The sequence below is a fragment of the Ranitomeya variabilis genome, chromosome 4 (assembly GCF_051348905.1).
Source record: "Ranitomeya variabilis isolate aRanVar5 chromosome 4, aRanVar5.hap1, whole genome shotgun sequence".
Lineage (NCBI taxonomy): Eukaryota > Metazoa > Chordata > Amphibia > Anura > Dendrobatidae > Ranitomeya > Ranitomeya variabilis.
In genome coordinates this window covers 698,352,641-698,369,207 of record NC_135235.1, presented here as the reverse complement: position 1 = coordinate 698,369,207, position 16,567 = coordinate 698,352,641, and the positions used below count along the sequence as shown (strand labels likewise).

Here is a 16,567-nt window from a genome sequence, read left to right as displayed (position 1 = left end):
TATATCAATATAAATGCTTGCCACTCAGGCATAGAACGGGTTCAATAGGTAGTTAATTTTGTAAGTGCACACAATCTATTGACCTTATAAACTGATATCAAGTGATATATCACGAGACTGAAGTTGGCTTCTTTTTTTTATTCAGTTAATATATTTATTGAAATTTTTAAACAGGAAAAACAATAAAAAGAATCATTACAATGTCCAGAGCTAAACATTATGCCTCTGAGAACACAGCACAAGTGTAGTTGAACAAGGACTCTGGCACATAAAGGGTACATGCTTCTCATCTTGAGAATCACTTCGGGACACGGACCTTATATACAGAATACAGGACCTGTAAGAAAAGCAATTGTAGAGATAGGAGAAAAGGAAAGAAATAGAGAAAAAAAAGAAAAAAAAAGGGGGGGGAGGGGGGGAATGGGGAAGAAGGTGAGTAAGGAGGGAGAGGGGAGGGGGGTTAAGGGAGACCCAGCAATGTACACGCCCACGTATTGAGAATTATGAGTATGTACGCAGTCAAGTCAGAAACCCTGTGCTCTCCTTGAAGGATTGCCAGAGAAACCAGGTGCGTCCCTGGTCATATGCAGCATCACCATCACCTGCCACCAACGACTCCAGATGATGTAATCTACCCATTTCAGCTATCCATTCCTCCGTGGAGGGGACCTCAGTGGACCTCCAATGTCGGGGAATAACTGCCCTGGCAGCTATTAGGCAAAATCTCAAGATCCCCTTTTTAACGGAAGCTATCGAACAAGGTATCAGGGACAGTAGGGCCATTTGGAGGGAGGGCTCTTGGCGGACCCCAGTCATCAAGTGAAAGGCATCGAAAACTGAGTTCCAGAAGGGTTGCAGGGGACCACAGGACCACCAAACATGAAGCATAGAGCCCGTGGCGTAGCCACATCTCCAGCAGGCATCCGAGATCTCCGTGTTAATCCTGTGGAGAAGGGTGGGATGCCTATACCAGTGTGTCAGTAATTTATAATTCCTCTCCTGCGCCTAACTGGACATCGTCATCTTATGTGCAAGAGTGAAGATTTTCAGACTATCCGCCTCAGAAAAGGTGATCCCCAGGTCCCTCTCCCAAGCCTCCATAAATCCAAGTGTAGTAGGGGGAAGTGAATTCAAGACCAGGCCATAGAGCACCGAACCCACGTGGGAAGGACCCTTGGTAGGGAGCATCAGGGACTCAAATGGCGTCAGCGCCCCCATCGGCACACTGGAAAGAAAGCTCCGCAATTGCAGAAACTCCAGCCAGGACAGCAGTGTCATAAGTCCAGGACTTCGTAACCCCCGCACGCCGGGGAGCCCCGCAAGCTTATCCTTCACCTGATCCAGTCCTACCCCGTCAAGTCGTGACCAACACAGATACGTAGATCTATTCATTGCTGGGGGAAAGGCCGGATTGTCAAAAAGGGGACTCAGTCTGCTCAATCGGGAGGTCAGGCGTAATTTCACATAGGATCTATCCCAAAACCTCAAAACAATCTGTGTGAGTGGAGCAAAACTCGACACAGATGGGCGTCCAGTCCCCCCCCAGCCAAGGCAGCCAGTACAAAGAGGGCGATAAAAGTTTCTCCAGGAGCACCCACTGTTTATGAGCATCACTGAACCTCCAGTCGACAATCCTAGAGAGCAAGACTGCCTGATAATAACATTTAAAATCAGGAAGGCCTACCCCCCTTTAGTCTTGGGTCTCACTAACACTGAGAATCGAGTCCGCGGCTTCTTAGTTCCCCAAATAAAGCTATTGATGGCTGACTGCAGGCGCCTGAAAAAGCAATCCGGAACCTGCACTGGATCAGTCTGAAAGAGATAGAGGAATTGGGGTAAAATATCCATTTTGACCACTCCCACCCGTCCGAACCAGGATAGCTGAGGTCTGCCATACCGTTTAAGGTCCGAGATAGTTTTCTGCAGGAGCGGAACGTAGTTCAGAGCATATGTTGCGCTAATGTCAGCAGGTATTAAGACTCCTAAATATTTTAAGGCGTCGGTCTTCCACTTAAAAGAGAAGGACGCCTGGAGCTGAGAGACTAGATCATCAGGCAGGGAGATATTGAGCACCTCCGTCTTGGTGAAGTTGGCTTCTTATTCGTCAGTTTCTTATTCCGCAATTTTTTCCTTTGTTTTTTTATAGGTTTAACAACAAAAAATAATCATCACATTAATAACATACAATGCAGCAAGGTGCCCTGATGTGAATGCACTTAAAATCAGCTACAAAAATTATAAAACTGGCACAAAAATGGGCATCAAAGTGGGCACAGAAGGGCGTTAATGAAAGGGTTAAATGACTTTGGGCCACTGATCTCACATTTAGAATACATAGATGGTGATGCCTCACATCAAAACCAGGTATCTCCAGCCTGGCCCAAATGCGTTCTGGGCATCAGAACTGGCATCAAAGTGGGTAGACAGTCGATTTTGGCCATTTAAGTAACTGGCATTTTTAAGGGGTTAAATGACTTTAGGCCACTGATCTCACACAGACTACATAGATAGTGATGCCCTTCATCAAACCCAGATCCCGTTAGCCTGGCCTAAATGTGTTCTGGGCATCAAAATTGGCATCAAAGTGGGCAAAAAGCCCATTTTCACAGAATTGAATAAGTTACTGATGTTTTTCAGGGGTTAAATGACTTTGGACCACTGATCTCACACTAAGAATACACAGATAGTCATGACCCGCATCAAACCCAGGTCCCTCCAGCCTGGCCCAAAAGGGTTCTTGGCATCTTAATTTGCATCAAACTGGGCGAACAGCCCATTTTCACAGATTTGAATAAGTAACTGATGTTTTTAAGGGGTTAAACGACTTTGGGGCACTGATCTCACAGTGCAGACATACAAAACAGGGAGCCCCACATCAAAACTAGTTATTTCCAGCCTGGTCCAAATGGGTTCTGGGCATCAGAACTGGCATCACAGCGGGCAGTCAATTTTTGCCAATTGAATAAGTAACTGGAGTTTTTAAGGGGTTAAATGACTTTGGGCCACTGATACCACAGTACATACATATAGAACAGGGAGCCCCACGTGAAAAGCAGATCCCACCAGCCTGGCCCACAGTCATTTAACCCCTTAAAAACATCAGTTACTTATTCAAATGACCAAAATCGATTGTCAGCCCACTTTGATGCCAGTTCTGATACCCAGAACGCATTTGGGCCAGGCTGGAGAGACCTGCTTTTGATGTGGGGCTCCCTGTTCTTTATGTATGCTGTTGTGAATTCCGCTCTTGGGCTCCCTCCGGTGGTTGTAAGTGGCACTTTTGTGAGTTCTGCTCTTGGGCTCCTGTTATGGACCTGGTGGTTAGGAGCACCCGGAAAGACCTGATGGTTAAACTAGAAATCTGGGACAAGCTCTGGGGAGGTGGGAGCTCTACTGACCGCAAACCCTAATCCCATCACACACACTAGAAATAGCCGTGGAGCGTTCCTAACTCTCCCCAGACGCCTCTTCACAGCCTAAGAGCTAACTACCCCTAAAGATAGAAATAATAGCCTCACCTTGCCTCAGAGAAATTCCCCAAAGGAAAAGGCAGCCCCCCACATATATTGACGGTGAGTTAAGAGGAAAGTTACAAACACAGGAATGAAACAGGTTTTAGCAAAGGAGGCCCAATCTTACTAAATAGTCAGAGGATAGGAAAGGGAACTATGCGGTCAGTACAAAAATCTACAAAAAACACGCAGAGTATGCAAAAAGACCTCCACACCGACTCACGGTGTGGAGGTGCAACTCTGCACCCCCAGAGCTTCCGGCTAGCAAGGGAATATCATGATAGCAAGCTGGACTAAAACTTAGCATGTACTGAAAAGTATATTCAGAAAGCAATGAACAATAAATGAACTAGCAGGGACTTAGCTTCTGCTGGAGTAGACAGGTCATCAGAGAAATCCAAGAGAGATCAGAACCAGTACTGAGACATTGACAGCTGTCATGAAGTAACGATCTGAGTGGAGTTAAATAGGGAAGCCAGCAAGCAGTAAACAAGGGCAGCTGAGAAAGCCAACCTCAAGGACCAGCAGTTCCACTCAAAGCCACCAGAGGGTGTCCAAGGACAGAACTCACCAGAGTACCATTCATGACCACAGGAGGGAGCCCGAAAACGGAATTCACAACAGTCTCCCTCCGGTGGTTTTAAGTGGAACGGCTGCTCCTTGGATTTAGCAGTCAGCAGCTGCTTCCACTGATCGTCTATTCTGGCTCGGCTATTTAAGCCTGGCTCTATCCTCAGCCAGTGCCAGTTGTCAATGGTTCTTGCTTGGATTCACATCTCTGCTTGGATTTCCCTGATATTCTGACCCGTTCAGCAAAGATAAGTCCTTGCTTTGTTCTTTTGCAGTCCACTTGTTGTGGACTTAATCGTTCTGCACTTTCTGTTTTTTGTAGTCCAGCTTGTCAGTATGGATTTATTCAGTTAAGCTGGAAGCTCTGGGAAGCAGATTTACCCTCCACACCTTTAGTCAGGTGTGGAGATTTTTGTAAACTCTGTGGTGGATTTTTCTAGTTTTTAATACTGACCACACAGTATTCTGTTCTGTTCTATCTAGCTAGACTGGCCTCCTTTGCTACATCTTGGTTTCATTCTGCGTATGTAATTTCCCTCTCCACTCACAGTCAATATTTGTGGGGGGCTGTTCTATCCTTTGGGGATTTTCTCTGAGGCAAGATAGCTTTCCTGTTTCTATCTTTAGGGGTAGTTAGTCCTCCTGCTGTGACGAGGTGTCTAGGGAGTGACAGGAACATCCCACGGCTACTTCTAGTGTTGTGTTAAGCTCAGGAACTGCGGTCAGTACAGATACCACCTTCGCCAGAGCACGTCCCATGTCGCTTCTAAACCACCAGTCCATAACAGTACAACTGGCCAAAAATGAATTAGATACATCTCAAAAGAAGGAAAAAAAAGTTCTGAGCCATTTTTTTTTCCGCAGTCTGTTTTGTCTTTTTTTTCCTCTTAATCTCTGGGTGGTTCAGGATTTTGGCGCTGGCATGGATGTTCAGGGTTTGTTTTCTCGTGTGGATCAACTTGCTGCAAGAGTACAGAGTACTCAAGATTATGTTGTCCAGACTCCGGCTTTAGAGCCTAGAATTCCAACTCCTGATTTGTTTTTTTGGGACAGATCCAAGTTTTTGAACTTTAAAAATAACTGCAAATTGTTTTTTGCCTTGAAACCCCGTTCCTCTGGTGATTCCATTCAGCAGGTTAAAATTGTCATCTCTCTGCTGCGTGGTGACCCTCAGGACTGGGCATTCTCCCTTGAATCAGGGGATCCGGCCTTGCTTAATGTAGACGCATTTTTTCAAGCGCTCGGATTATTGTATGACGAACCTAATTCTGTGGATCATGCAGAAAAGACCTTGTTGGCCCTGTGTCAGGGTCAGGAAGCGGCAGAATTATACTGCCAGAAATTTAGAAAATGGTCTGTGCTCACTAAATGGAATGAGGAGGCTCTGGCAGCAATTTTCAGAAAGGGTCTTTCCGAAGCCCTTAAAGATGTTATGGTGGGGTTCCCCACGCCTGCTGGTTTGAGCGAATCTATGTCTCTAGCCATTCAGATTGATCGGCACCTGCGCGAGCGCAAAGTTGTGCACCATATGGCAGTATCCTCTGAGCAGAGTCCTGAGCCTATGCAATGTGATAGGATTTTGACTAGATCAGAACGGCAGGGATTCAGACGCCAGAATAGGCTGTGTTTTTACTGTGGTGATTCTGCTCATGTTATTTCTGATTGCCCTAAGCGTACTAAGAGGGTCGCTAGGTCTGTTACCATCAGTACTGTACAGCCTAAATTTCTCTTATCTGTGACCTTGATTTGCTCATTATCGTCCTTTTCTGTCATGGCATTTGTGGATTCAGGCGCGGCCCTGAACTTAATGGACTTGGAATTCGCAAGGCGCTGTGGTTTTTCCTTGCAGCCTTTGCAGAGCCCTATTCCTTTGAGGGGCATTGATGCTACGCCGTTGGCCAAGGATAAACCTCAGTATTGGACTCAGCTGACCATGTACATGGCTCCAGCACAGCAGGAAGATTGCCGTTTTCTGGTGTTGCATAATTTGCATGATGTTGTTGTACTGGGTTTTCCATGGTTACAGGTACATAATCCGGTGCTGGATTGGAAATCTATGTCTGTGACTAGTTGGGGTTGTCAAGGGGTACATAGTGACGTTCCTTTGATGTCAATTTCCTCTTCCCCCTCTTCTGAAGTTCCTGAGTTTTTGTCGGATTTCCAGGATGTATTTGATGAGCCCAAGTCCAGTTCCCTTCCTCCACATAGGGACTGTGATTGTGCTATTAACTTGATTTCTGGCTGTAAGTTCCCTAAGGGCCGACTTTTCAATCTGTCTGTGCCAGAGCATACCGCCATGCGGAGTTATGTTAAGGAGCCTTTGGAGAAGGGGCATATTCGGCCGTCTTCTGTTGTGAACTGTGTTTCTGGACTCTCTCTGGTGGTCACTAACGGTATTGTGTTAGGCATGTCTTGTTGCAGGCCTGAGCTCCAGCTGTGTCGTTAAGCAGCGGGTGTTCCCTATTTAAGTCTCCTCCGGACTCAGTCTCTTGCCTGGCATCGTTGTATCCAGACCTATATGGTCTCCTCCGGATTCCTTTCAGTCTATCTCATGCAAGAAAAGCTAAGTCCGTTTTGTATAATTTGGATCGTTTGCATTTTTCAGTGTCTTTGTCCAGCTTGCTTAATATTTGATTTTCTGGCTCGCTGGAAGCTCTAGGGGGCTGATATTCTCCCTCCGCACCGTCAGTCGGTGTGGGGGTTCTTGAATGTTCAGCGTGGATGTTTTTGTAGGGTTTTCTGCTGACCGCATAGTCCACTATCTATTTTCTGTCTATCTAGACTAGTGGGCCTCACTTTGCTGAATCTAGTTCATCTCTACGTTTGTGTTTTCCTCTTGCCTCACCGTTATTATTTGTTGGGGGCTTTCTATATCTTTGGGGTTCAATTTCTCTGGAGGCAAGTGAGGTCTTATTTTCCCTCTAGGGGTAGTCAGTTCTCTGGCTGGCTCGAGACGTCTAGAACCAACGTAGGCACGTTCACCGGCTGCTTCTAGTTGTGTGTGTTAGGATCAGGTATACGGTTAGCCCAGTTTCCACCTCCCTAGAGCAGTATTTATGTTTTTGCTATCTTGCCGGAATATCAGAGGTCCTCTACCACTGGGATCATAACAGTCTTCATCACCATTGGGAGCGGGATTCTTTTTTGTTGCCAAGAAGGATGGCTCCTTGAGACCCTGTATTGATTATCGCCTTCTTAATAAGATCACGGTCAAATTCCAATACCCTTTACCTTTGCTTTCTGATTTGTTTGCTCGGATTAAGGGGGCTAGTTGGTTTACTAAGATTGACCTTCGAGGGGCATATAATCTTGTTCGTATTAAACAGGGTGACGAATGGAAAACTGCATTTAATACGCCCGAAGGCCATTTTGAATACCTTATGATGCCTTTCGGGCTCTCTAATGCTCCTTCTGTATTTCAGTCCTTCATGCATGATATTTTCCGCAATTATCTTGATAAATTTATGATTGTGTATTTGGATGATATTTTGATTTTTTCCGATGATTGGGAGTCTCATGTGAAGCAGGTCAGGATGGTATTCCAGATCCTTCGTGATAATGCTTTATTTGTGAAGGGGTCTAAGTGCCTATTTGGAGTTCAGAAGGTCTCTTTTTTTATGTTTTATTTTTTCTCCCTCGTCTATAGAAATGGACCCTGTTAAGGTCCAAGCCATTCATGACTGGATTCAACCCACATCTGTGAAGAGCCTACAGAAATTTTTGGGCTTTGCTAATTTTTATCGCCGTTTCATTGCCAACTTTTCCAGTGTGGTTAAGCCCCTGACCGATTTGAAGAAGAAAGGCGCTGATGTGGCGAATTGGTCCTCTGCGGCTGTTGAGGCCTTTCAGGAGCTTAAACGCCGATTTACTTCTGCCCCTGTGTTGCGTCAGCCGGATGTTTCTCTTCCTTTATAGGTTGAGGTTGACGTTTCTGAGATTGGGGCAGGGGCCGTTTTGTCTCAGAGGAGTTATGATGATTCTTTGATGAAACTGTGTGCTGTTTTTTCCAGAAAGTTTTCGCCTGCGGAGCGTAATTATGATGTCGGCAATCGGGAGTTGTTGGCTATGAAGTGGGCATTTGAGGAGTGGCGACATTGGCTTGAGGGAGCCAAGCACCGCGTTGTGGTCTTGACCGATCATAAGAATCTGATTTACCTCGAGTCGGCCAAGCGGCTGAGCCCTAGACAGGCTCGATGGTCCCTGTTTTTCTCCCGTTTTGATTTTGTGGTCTCGTATCTTCCGGGATCTAAGAATGTTAAGGCTGATGCCCTCTCTAGGAGTTTTTTGCCTGATTCTCCTGGAGTCCTTGAGCCGGTTGGCATTCTTAAGGAAGGGGTGATTCTTTCTGCCATCTCCCCTGATTTACGGCGGGTGCTTCAGGAATTTCAGGCTGATAAACCTGACCGCTGTCCAGTGGGGAAGCTGTTTGTTCCTGATAGATGGACAAGTAAGGTAATTTCTGAGGTTCATTGTTCGGTGTTGGCTGGTAATCCTGGGATTTTTGGTACCAGAGATTTGGTTGCTAGGTCCTTTTGGTGGCCTTCCTTGTCGCGGGATGTGCGTTCTTTTGTGCAGTCCTGTGGGACTTGTGCGCGGTCCAAACCTTGCTGTTCCCGTGCTAGTGGGTTGCTTTTGCCTTTGCCGGTCCCTGAGAGGCCCTGGACGCATATTTCCATGGATTTTATTTCAGATCTTCCTGTTTCCCAGAAGATGTCTGTAAGGCTACGTTCACATTTGCGTTGTGCGCCGCAGCGCACAACGCAAACAAAAACGCGGCAAAACGCACGCTAAAACGCTGCGTTTTGCGCCGCATGCGTCCTTTTTGGCCGAAAGTTGGACGCAAAAAAAATGCAACTTGAAGCGTTTCTTGCGTCCAACGCTTGCGGCCATGCGGCGCAAAACGCAGCACAACGCATGTCCATGCGCTCCCATGTTAAATATAGGGGCGCATGACGCATGCGGCGCCGCTGCGGCGCCGACCGCAAATGTGAACGTAGCCTTATCTGGGTGGTTTGTGACCGGTTTTCTGAAATGGTCCATTTGGTACCTTTGCCTAAATTGCCTTCCTCCTCTGATTTGGTTCCATTGTTTTTTCAGCATGTGGTTCGTTTGCATTGCATTCCGGAGAATATTGTGTCTGACAGAGGTTCCCAGTTTGTTTCCAGGTTTTGGCGGGCCTTTTGTGCTAGGATGGGCATTGATTTGTCTTTTTCTTCGGCGTTTCATCCTCAGACAAACCAAACTGAGCGAACTAATCAGACCTTGGAAACCTATTTGAGATGCTTTGTGTCTGCTGACCAGGATGATTGGGTGGCTTTCTTGCCGTTGGCCGAGTTTGCCCTTAATAATAGGGCTAGTTCGGCTACTTTGGTTTCGCCTTTCTTTTGTAATTTTGGTTTTCATCCTCGTTTTTCTTCGGGGCAGGTTGAGCCTTCTAATTGTCCTGGTGTGGATTCTGTGATGGACAGGTTACAGCAGATTTGGACTCATGTGGTAGACAATTTGACGTTGTCTCAGGAAAAGGCTCAACATTTTGCTAACCGCCGTCGGTGTGTTGGTCCCCGGCTTCGGGTGGGGGATTTAGTCTGGTTATCTTCTCGTCATGTTCCTATGAAGGTTTCTTCCCCTAAGTTCAAGCCTCGGTTTATTGGTCCTTATAAGATTTCTGAGATTATCAATCCGGTATCTTTTCGTTTGGCCCTTCCGGCCTCTTTTGACATCCATAATGTTTTCCATAGATCTTTGTTGCGGAGATATGTGGTGCCCGTTGTTCCCTCTGTTGATCCTCCTGCCCCAGTGTTGGTTGAGGGGGAGTTGGAATATGTGGTTGAGAAAAATTTGGATTCTCGTTTTTCAAGGCGGAGGCTTCAGTATCTTGTCAAGTGGAAGGGTTATGGCCAGGAGGATAATTCTCGGGTTGTTGCCTCCGATGTTCATGCCGCCGATTTGGTTCGTGCTTTTCACTTGGCTCGTCCTGATCGGCCTGGGGGCTCTGGTGAGGGTTCGGTGACCCCTCCTCAAGGAGGGGTACTGTTGTGAATTCCGCTCTTGGGCTCCCTCCGGTGGTTGTAAGTGGCACTTTTGTGAGTTCTGCTCTTGGGCTCCCTCCGGTGGTTTTAAGTGGAATGGCTGCTCCTTTGATTTAGCAGTCAGCAGCTGCTTCCACTGATCGTCTATTCTGGCTCGGCTATTTAAGACTGGCTCTATCCTCAGCCAGTGCCAGTTGTCAATGGTTCTTGCTTGGATTCACATCTCTGCTTGAATTTCCCTGATATTCTGACCCGTTCAGCAAAGATAAGTCCTTGCTTTGTTCTTTTGCAGTCCACTTGTTGTGGACTTAATCGTTCTGCACTTTCTATGTTTTTTCTAGTCCAGCTTGTCAGTATGGATTTATTCAGTTAAGCTGGAAGCTCTTGGAAGCAGATTTACCCTCCACACCTTTAGTCAGGTGTGGAGATTTTTGTAAACTCTGTGGTGGATTTTTCTAGTTTTTAAAACTGACCGCACAGTATTCTGTTCTATCTATCTAGCTAGACTGGCCTCCTTTGCTACATCTTGGTTTCATTCTGCGTATGTCATTTCCCTCTCCACTCACAGTCAATATTTGTGGGGGGCTGTTATATCCTTTGGGGATTTTCTCTGAGGCAAGACAGCTGTCCTGTTTCTATCTTTAGAGGTAGTTAGTCCTCCGGCTGTGACGAGGTGTCTAGGGAGTGACAGGAACATCCCACGGCTAATTCTAGTGTTGTGTTAAGCTCAGGAACTGCGGTCAGTACAGATACCACCTTCTCCAGAGCACGTCCCATGTCGCTCCTAAACCACCAGTCCATAACAGTATGCATTGTGGTATCAGTGGTCCAAAGTCATTTAACCCCTTAAAAACATCAGTTGCTTATTCAAATCTGTAAAAATCAGCTGTTTGCCCACCTTGATGCCAATTCTGATGTCCAGAACCCATTTGGGCCAGGCTGGAGGGACCTGGGTTTGATGCAGGGCATCACTATCTGTGTATTCTAAGTGTAATATCAGTGGCCAAAAGTCATTTAACCCCTTAAAAACATCAGTTATTGAAATCTGAGAAAATGGGCTGTTTGCCCACTTTGATGCCAGTTCTGATGCCCAGAACCTATTTAGGCCAGGTTAGAGGGACCTAGATTTTTTTGCAGGGCATCACTATCTGCGTATTCATAGTGTGAGATCAGTGGTCCAAAGTCATTTAACCCCCTTAAAAATGCCAGTTACTTAATTAAATGGCCAAAAATCGATTGTCTGCCCACTTTTATGCCAGTTCTGATGCCCAGAACGCATTTGGGCCAGGCTGTAGAGACCTGGTTTTGATGTGGGGAGTCCTGTTCTATATGTCTGCACTGTGATATCAGTGACCCAAAGTAATTTAACCCCTTAAAAATGCCAGTTACTTAAATGGCCAAAACTCGACTGTCTGCCCAAAGGCATTTAACCGTTTGATTAACGCCCTTCGGTGCCCACTTTGATGCCCCTTTTTTGTGCCAGTTTTTATAATTTTTGTAGCTGTTTTTAAGTGTATTCACATTAGGGCACCTCGCTGCATTGTATGTTATTATTGTGATTTTTTTTTTTTGTTAAACTTAAAAAATGAACACCTATAGAAAAAGGCTACAGACAAAAATACCCATGATAAAACCATTATTTTATTATGACAAAAGAGTAAAAACAACACCAAGAAATTAGTAGTAAAACAACAATAAAAGTAGACAGGTGAGGACCAAATGAACAGGAAAGAAAAAGTGGATACACCTGGAAACAAGAAATTAACTTAAAAAGTGCATGCGAGAGATAAACAATTGCAAATAGTTTTAAGAAGTCATTACCAGTTCAAGTGAAGGGGATCCAGGCGTCCACCACACCCGACACGCATTTCGCAATGAAATGCTTTATCCAAGGGTGGATAGACGTTGGTACGGTACCTTTTTATGTTACAAATGGCCAATGAGATGGAAGAACAGGCATAGACAAAAGGCGCATACGCAAATGAGAGGGGTAATGGTAATGCCGTTTAGCATAAAAAGAATAATTTAATAGAACAAGAAAAAAACAATGTGAAAGAGAAGGCGGAACCTCCGGATGGTACGGAAGATTATACAAGCGGTAACAGAGTACCAAATGCAACGCCGTATTTCTATTATATCTGGTCGTCATGGGGACGCAACAGGAAACCACTTCCGGGAACGCGGCCGCAAATAAGGATAGTCACATGGTGTTATCGCGGCAGGGGAATAACAGAGGGGATACCATATCTCTGTTATACCAAGTAGTCATGGTGACGCCGCACAAAGAACTTCCAGAAACACAGCCAAAGATACAAAGTGTTGCCGCAAAGTCACGCAATCGTAAAGTAAATGTCAAAAAAATTGTCATGGCAACAAGCACGCTATCCCGGAAAATGGCGCCGGAGTAAAAAAAACGGTACACGCAAAAAAGAGGGTAATAAGAATAATACATTAAATACCCCAACCCATCAAATATAATTGACATAAATCATGATCGGTCACCAGAAGGGAGAGAAAATTAGACACTGCAGCCCAAATTAGTGAAAGTTAAATATAAAAGTGACAGACAGGAAGTAAAAATCCTAACTATAAAAGTTAGACAGGTAAAAGAGACAAGTAGTCTGGTGAGTGAAGTGTCTAAATAAACCCCTTCCCGATCCATGACGCCACGTAGGCATCATGAAAGTCGGTGCCAATCCGACCTGTGACGCCTATGTGGCGTCATGGAATGATCGCGTCCCTGCAGATCGGGTGAAAGGGTTAACTCCAATTTCACCCGATCTGCAGGGACGGGGGAGTGGTACTTTAGCCCAAGGGGGGTGGCTTTGCCCCCACGTTGCTACGATCGCTCTGATTGGCTGTTGAAAGTGCAACAGCCAATCATTGCAATTTGCAATATTTCACCTATGAAAATGGTGAAATATTGCAATCCAGCCAAGGCCGATGCTGCAATATCATCGGCCATGGCTGGAAATCCTGATCTGCCCCCCCACACTGCCACCGATCTCCTCCCCAGTACTCCGTTCTGTCACGTACTCCCCTCCGTCCGCCTGTCCGCTCCCCCGTCCTCTCCCCCTGTGCTCCGATCCACCCCCCCACCACCCCCTCATACTTACCGATCCTCCCGGAGTCCGTCCGTCTTCTCCCTGGGCGCCGCCATCTTCCAAAATGGCGGGTGCATGCGCAGTGCGCCCGCCGAATCTGCCGGCCGGCCGATTCGTTCCCTGTACATTTTGATCGCTGTGATAAGTTCTATCACAGCGATCAAAATAAAAAAAATAGTAAATAACCCCCCCCCTTTATCACCCCCATAGGTAGGGCCAATAATAAAATACAGAAAATATATTTATTTTAGTTTTTCCATTAGGGTTAGGGGTAGGGTTGCACTTAGGGATAGGGTTGCACTTAGGGATAGGGTTGCACTTAGGGATAGGGTTGCACTTAGGGCTTGGGTTTCACTTAGGGCTAGGGTTGCACTTAGGGATAGGGTTGCACTTAGGGATAGGGTTGCAGGTGAAATCCACACAAAAAACACTGGAAATCCGCGGTAAATCCATAGGTAAAGCACAGTGCGTTTTACCTGCAGATTTTTCAAAAACGGTGCCGAAAAATCCGCACACAAATCCGCAACGTGGGCACATAGCCTTAGGGTTGGAATTAGAGTTAGGGTTGGAATTAGGGTTAAGACTAGGGTTAGGGGTGTGTTGCGGTTAGGGTTGGGATTAGGGTTAGGGGTGTGTTGGGGTTAGAGCTTGAGTTAGAATTGAGGGGTTTCCATTGTTTAGGCACATCAGGAGGTCTCCAAACGCGACAAGGCGCCACCATTGATTCCAGCCAATCTTACACTGAAAAAGTCAAATGGTGCTATCTCCCTTCCGAGCCCAGACTTGTGCCCAAACTGTGGTTTACCCCCACATATGGGCTATCAGCGTACTCAGGAGAAACTGGACAACAACTTTTGGGGTCCAATTTCTCCTGTAACTCTTGGGAAAATAAAAAATTGCAGGCTAAAAAATTATTTGTGAGGAAAGAAAAATGATTTTTTATTTTCACGGCTCTGCGTTATAAATTTCTGTGAAGCACTTGGGGGTTCAAAGTGCTCACCACACATCTAGATAAGTTCCTTCGGGGGTCTAGTTTCCAAAATGGGGTCACTTGTGGGGGGTTTCTACTGGTTAGGCACATCAGGGGCTCTGCAAATGCAACGTGATGCCTGCAGAGCATTCCATCAACATCTGCATTTCAAAACGTCACTACTTCACTTCCGAGCCCCGGAATGTGCCCAAACAGTGGTTTACCCCCACATATGGGGTACTAGCGTACTCAGGAGAAACTGGACAACAACTCTAGGGGTCAAATTTCTCCTGTTACCCTTCAGAAAATTAAAAAATTCTGGGCTAAAAAATTATTTTTGAGGAAAGAAAACGTATTTATTATTTTCACGGCTCTGCGTTATAAACTTCTGTGAAGCACTTGGGGGTTCAAAGTGCTCACCACACATCTAGATAAGTTCCTTTGGGGGTCTAGTTTCCAAAATGGGGTCACTTGTGGGGAGTTTTTACTGTTTAGGCACATCAGGGGCTCTGCAAACGCAACGTGACGCCCACAGAGCATTCCATCAAAGTCTGCATTTCAAAACGTCACTACTTCCCTTCCGAACCCCGACGTGTGCCCAAACAGTGGTTTACCCCCACATATGGGGTATCAGCGTACTCAGGAGAAACTGGACAACAACTTTTGGGGTCAAATGTCTCCTGTTACCCTTGGGAAAATAAAAAATTCTGGGCTAAAAAATTATTTTTGAGGAAAGAAAACTTATTTTTTATTTTCATGGCTCTGCGTTATAAACTTCTGTGAAGCACTTGGGGGTTCAAAGTGCTCACCACACATCTAAATTAGTTCCTTGGGAGGTCTAGTTTCCAAAATGGGGTCACTTGTGGGGGAGCTCCAATGTTTAGGCACACAGGGGCTCTCCAAACGCGACATGGTGTCCGCTAATGATTGGAGCTAATTTTCCATTCAAAAAGCCAAATGGCGTGCCTTCCCTTCCTAGCCCTGCCGTGCACCCAAACAGTGGTTTACCCCCACATATGGGGTATCAGCGTACTCAGGACAAACTGGACACCAAGATTTGGGGTCCAATTTCTCCTGTTACCCTTGGGAAAATAAAAAATTCTGGGCTAAAAAATCATTTTTGAGGAAAGAAGAATTATTTTTTATTTTCACGGCTCTGCGTTATAAACTTCTGTGAAGCACCTGAGGGTTTAAAGTGCTCATTATGCATCTAGATAAGTTCCTTGGGGCGTCTAGTTTCCAAAATGGAGTCACTTGTGGGGGAGCTCCAATGTTTAGGCACACAGGGGCTCTCCAAACGCGACATGGTGTCCGCTAACGATGGAGATAATTTTTCCTTCAAAAAGTCAAATGCCGCTCCTTCCCTTCCGAGCCCTGCCGTTCGCCCAATCAGTGGTTTACCCCCACATGTGAGGTATCGGTGTACTCAGGAGAAATTGCCCAACAAATTTTAGGATCCATTTTATCCTGTTGCCCATGTGAAAATCAAAAAATTGAGGCTAAAAGATTTTTTTTGTGAAAAAAAGTACTTTTTCATTTTTACGGATCAATTTGTGAAGCACTTGAGGGTTTAAAGTGCTCACCATGAATCTAGATAAGTTCCTTGGGGCGTCTAGTTTCCAAAATGGGGTCACTTGTGGGGGAGCTCCAATGTTTATGCACACAGGGGCTCTCCAGACGCGACATGGTGTCCGCTAAAGATTGGAGCCAATTTTTAATTCAAAAAGTCAAATGGCGCTCCTTCCCTTCCGAGCCCTGACGTGCGCCCAATCAGTGGTTTACCCCCACATATGAGGTATCAGCGTACTCAGGACAAATTGGACAACAACTTTTATGGTCCAGTTTCTCCTTTTACTCTTGGGAAAATAACAAAATTGTTGCTAAAAGATCATTTTTGTGAGTAAAAAGATAAATGTTCATTTTTTCCTTCCGTGTTGCTTCTGCTGCTGTGAAACACCTGAAGGGTTAATAAACTTCTTGAAAGTGGTGTTGAGCACCTTGAGGGGTGCAGTTTTTAGAATGATGTCACTTTTGGGTATTTTCAGACATATAGAACCCTGAAACTGACTTCAAATGTGAGGTGGTCCCTAAAAAAAATGGTTTTGTAAATTTTGTTGTAATAATGAGAAATCACTGGTCAAATTTTAACCCTTATAACATCCTAGCAAAAAAAAAATTTTGTTTCCAAAATTGTGCTGATGTAAAGTAGACATGTGGGAAATGTTATTTATTAACTATTTTGTGTCACATAACTCTCTGGTTTAACAGAATAAAAATTCAAAATGTGAAAATTGCGAAATTTTGTGAATTTTCGTCAAATTTCCGTTTTTTTCACAAATAAACGCAGAAATTATCGACCTAAATTTACCACTAACATGAAGC

At 45.4% G+C, this 16,567-nt stretch overlaps 1 protein-coding gene across 2 annotated transcripts in view; it reads right to left on the bottom strand.

Annotated features, from left to right (window-relative positions):
* The window catches only part of LOC143767747 (uncharacterized), a 336,680-nt gene that overhangs the window by 281,728 nt on the left and 38,385 nt on the right, over positions 1-16,567 (bottom strand). The gene's annotated exons all lie outside the window — the stretch shown is intronic.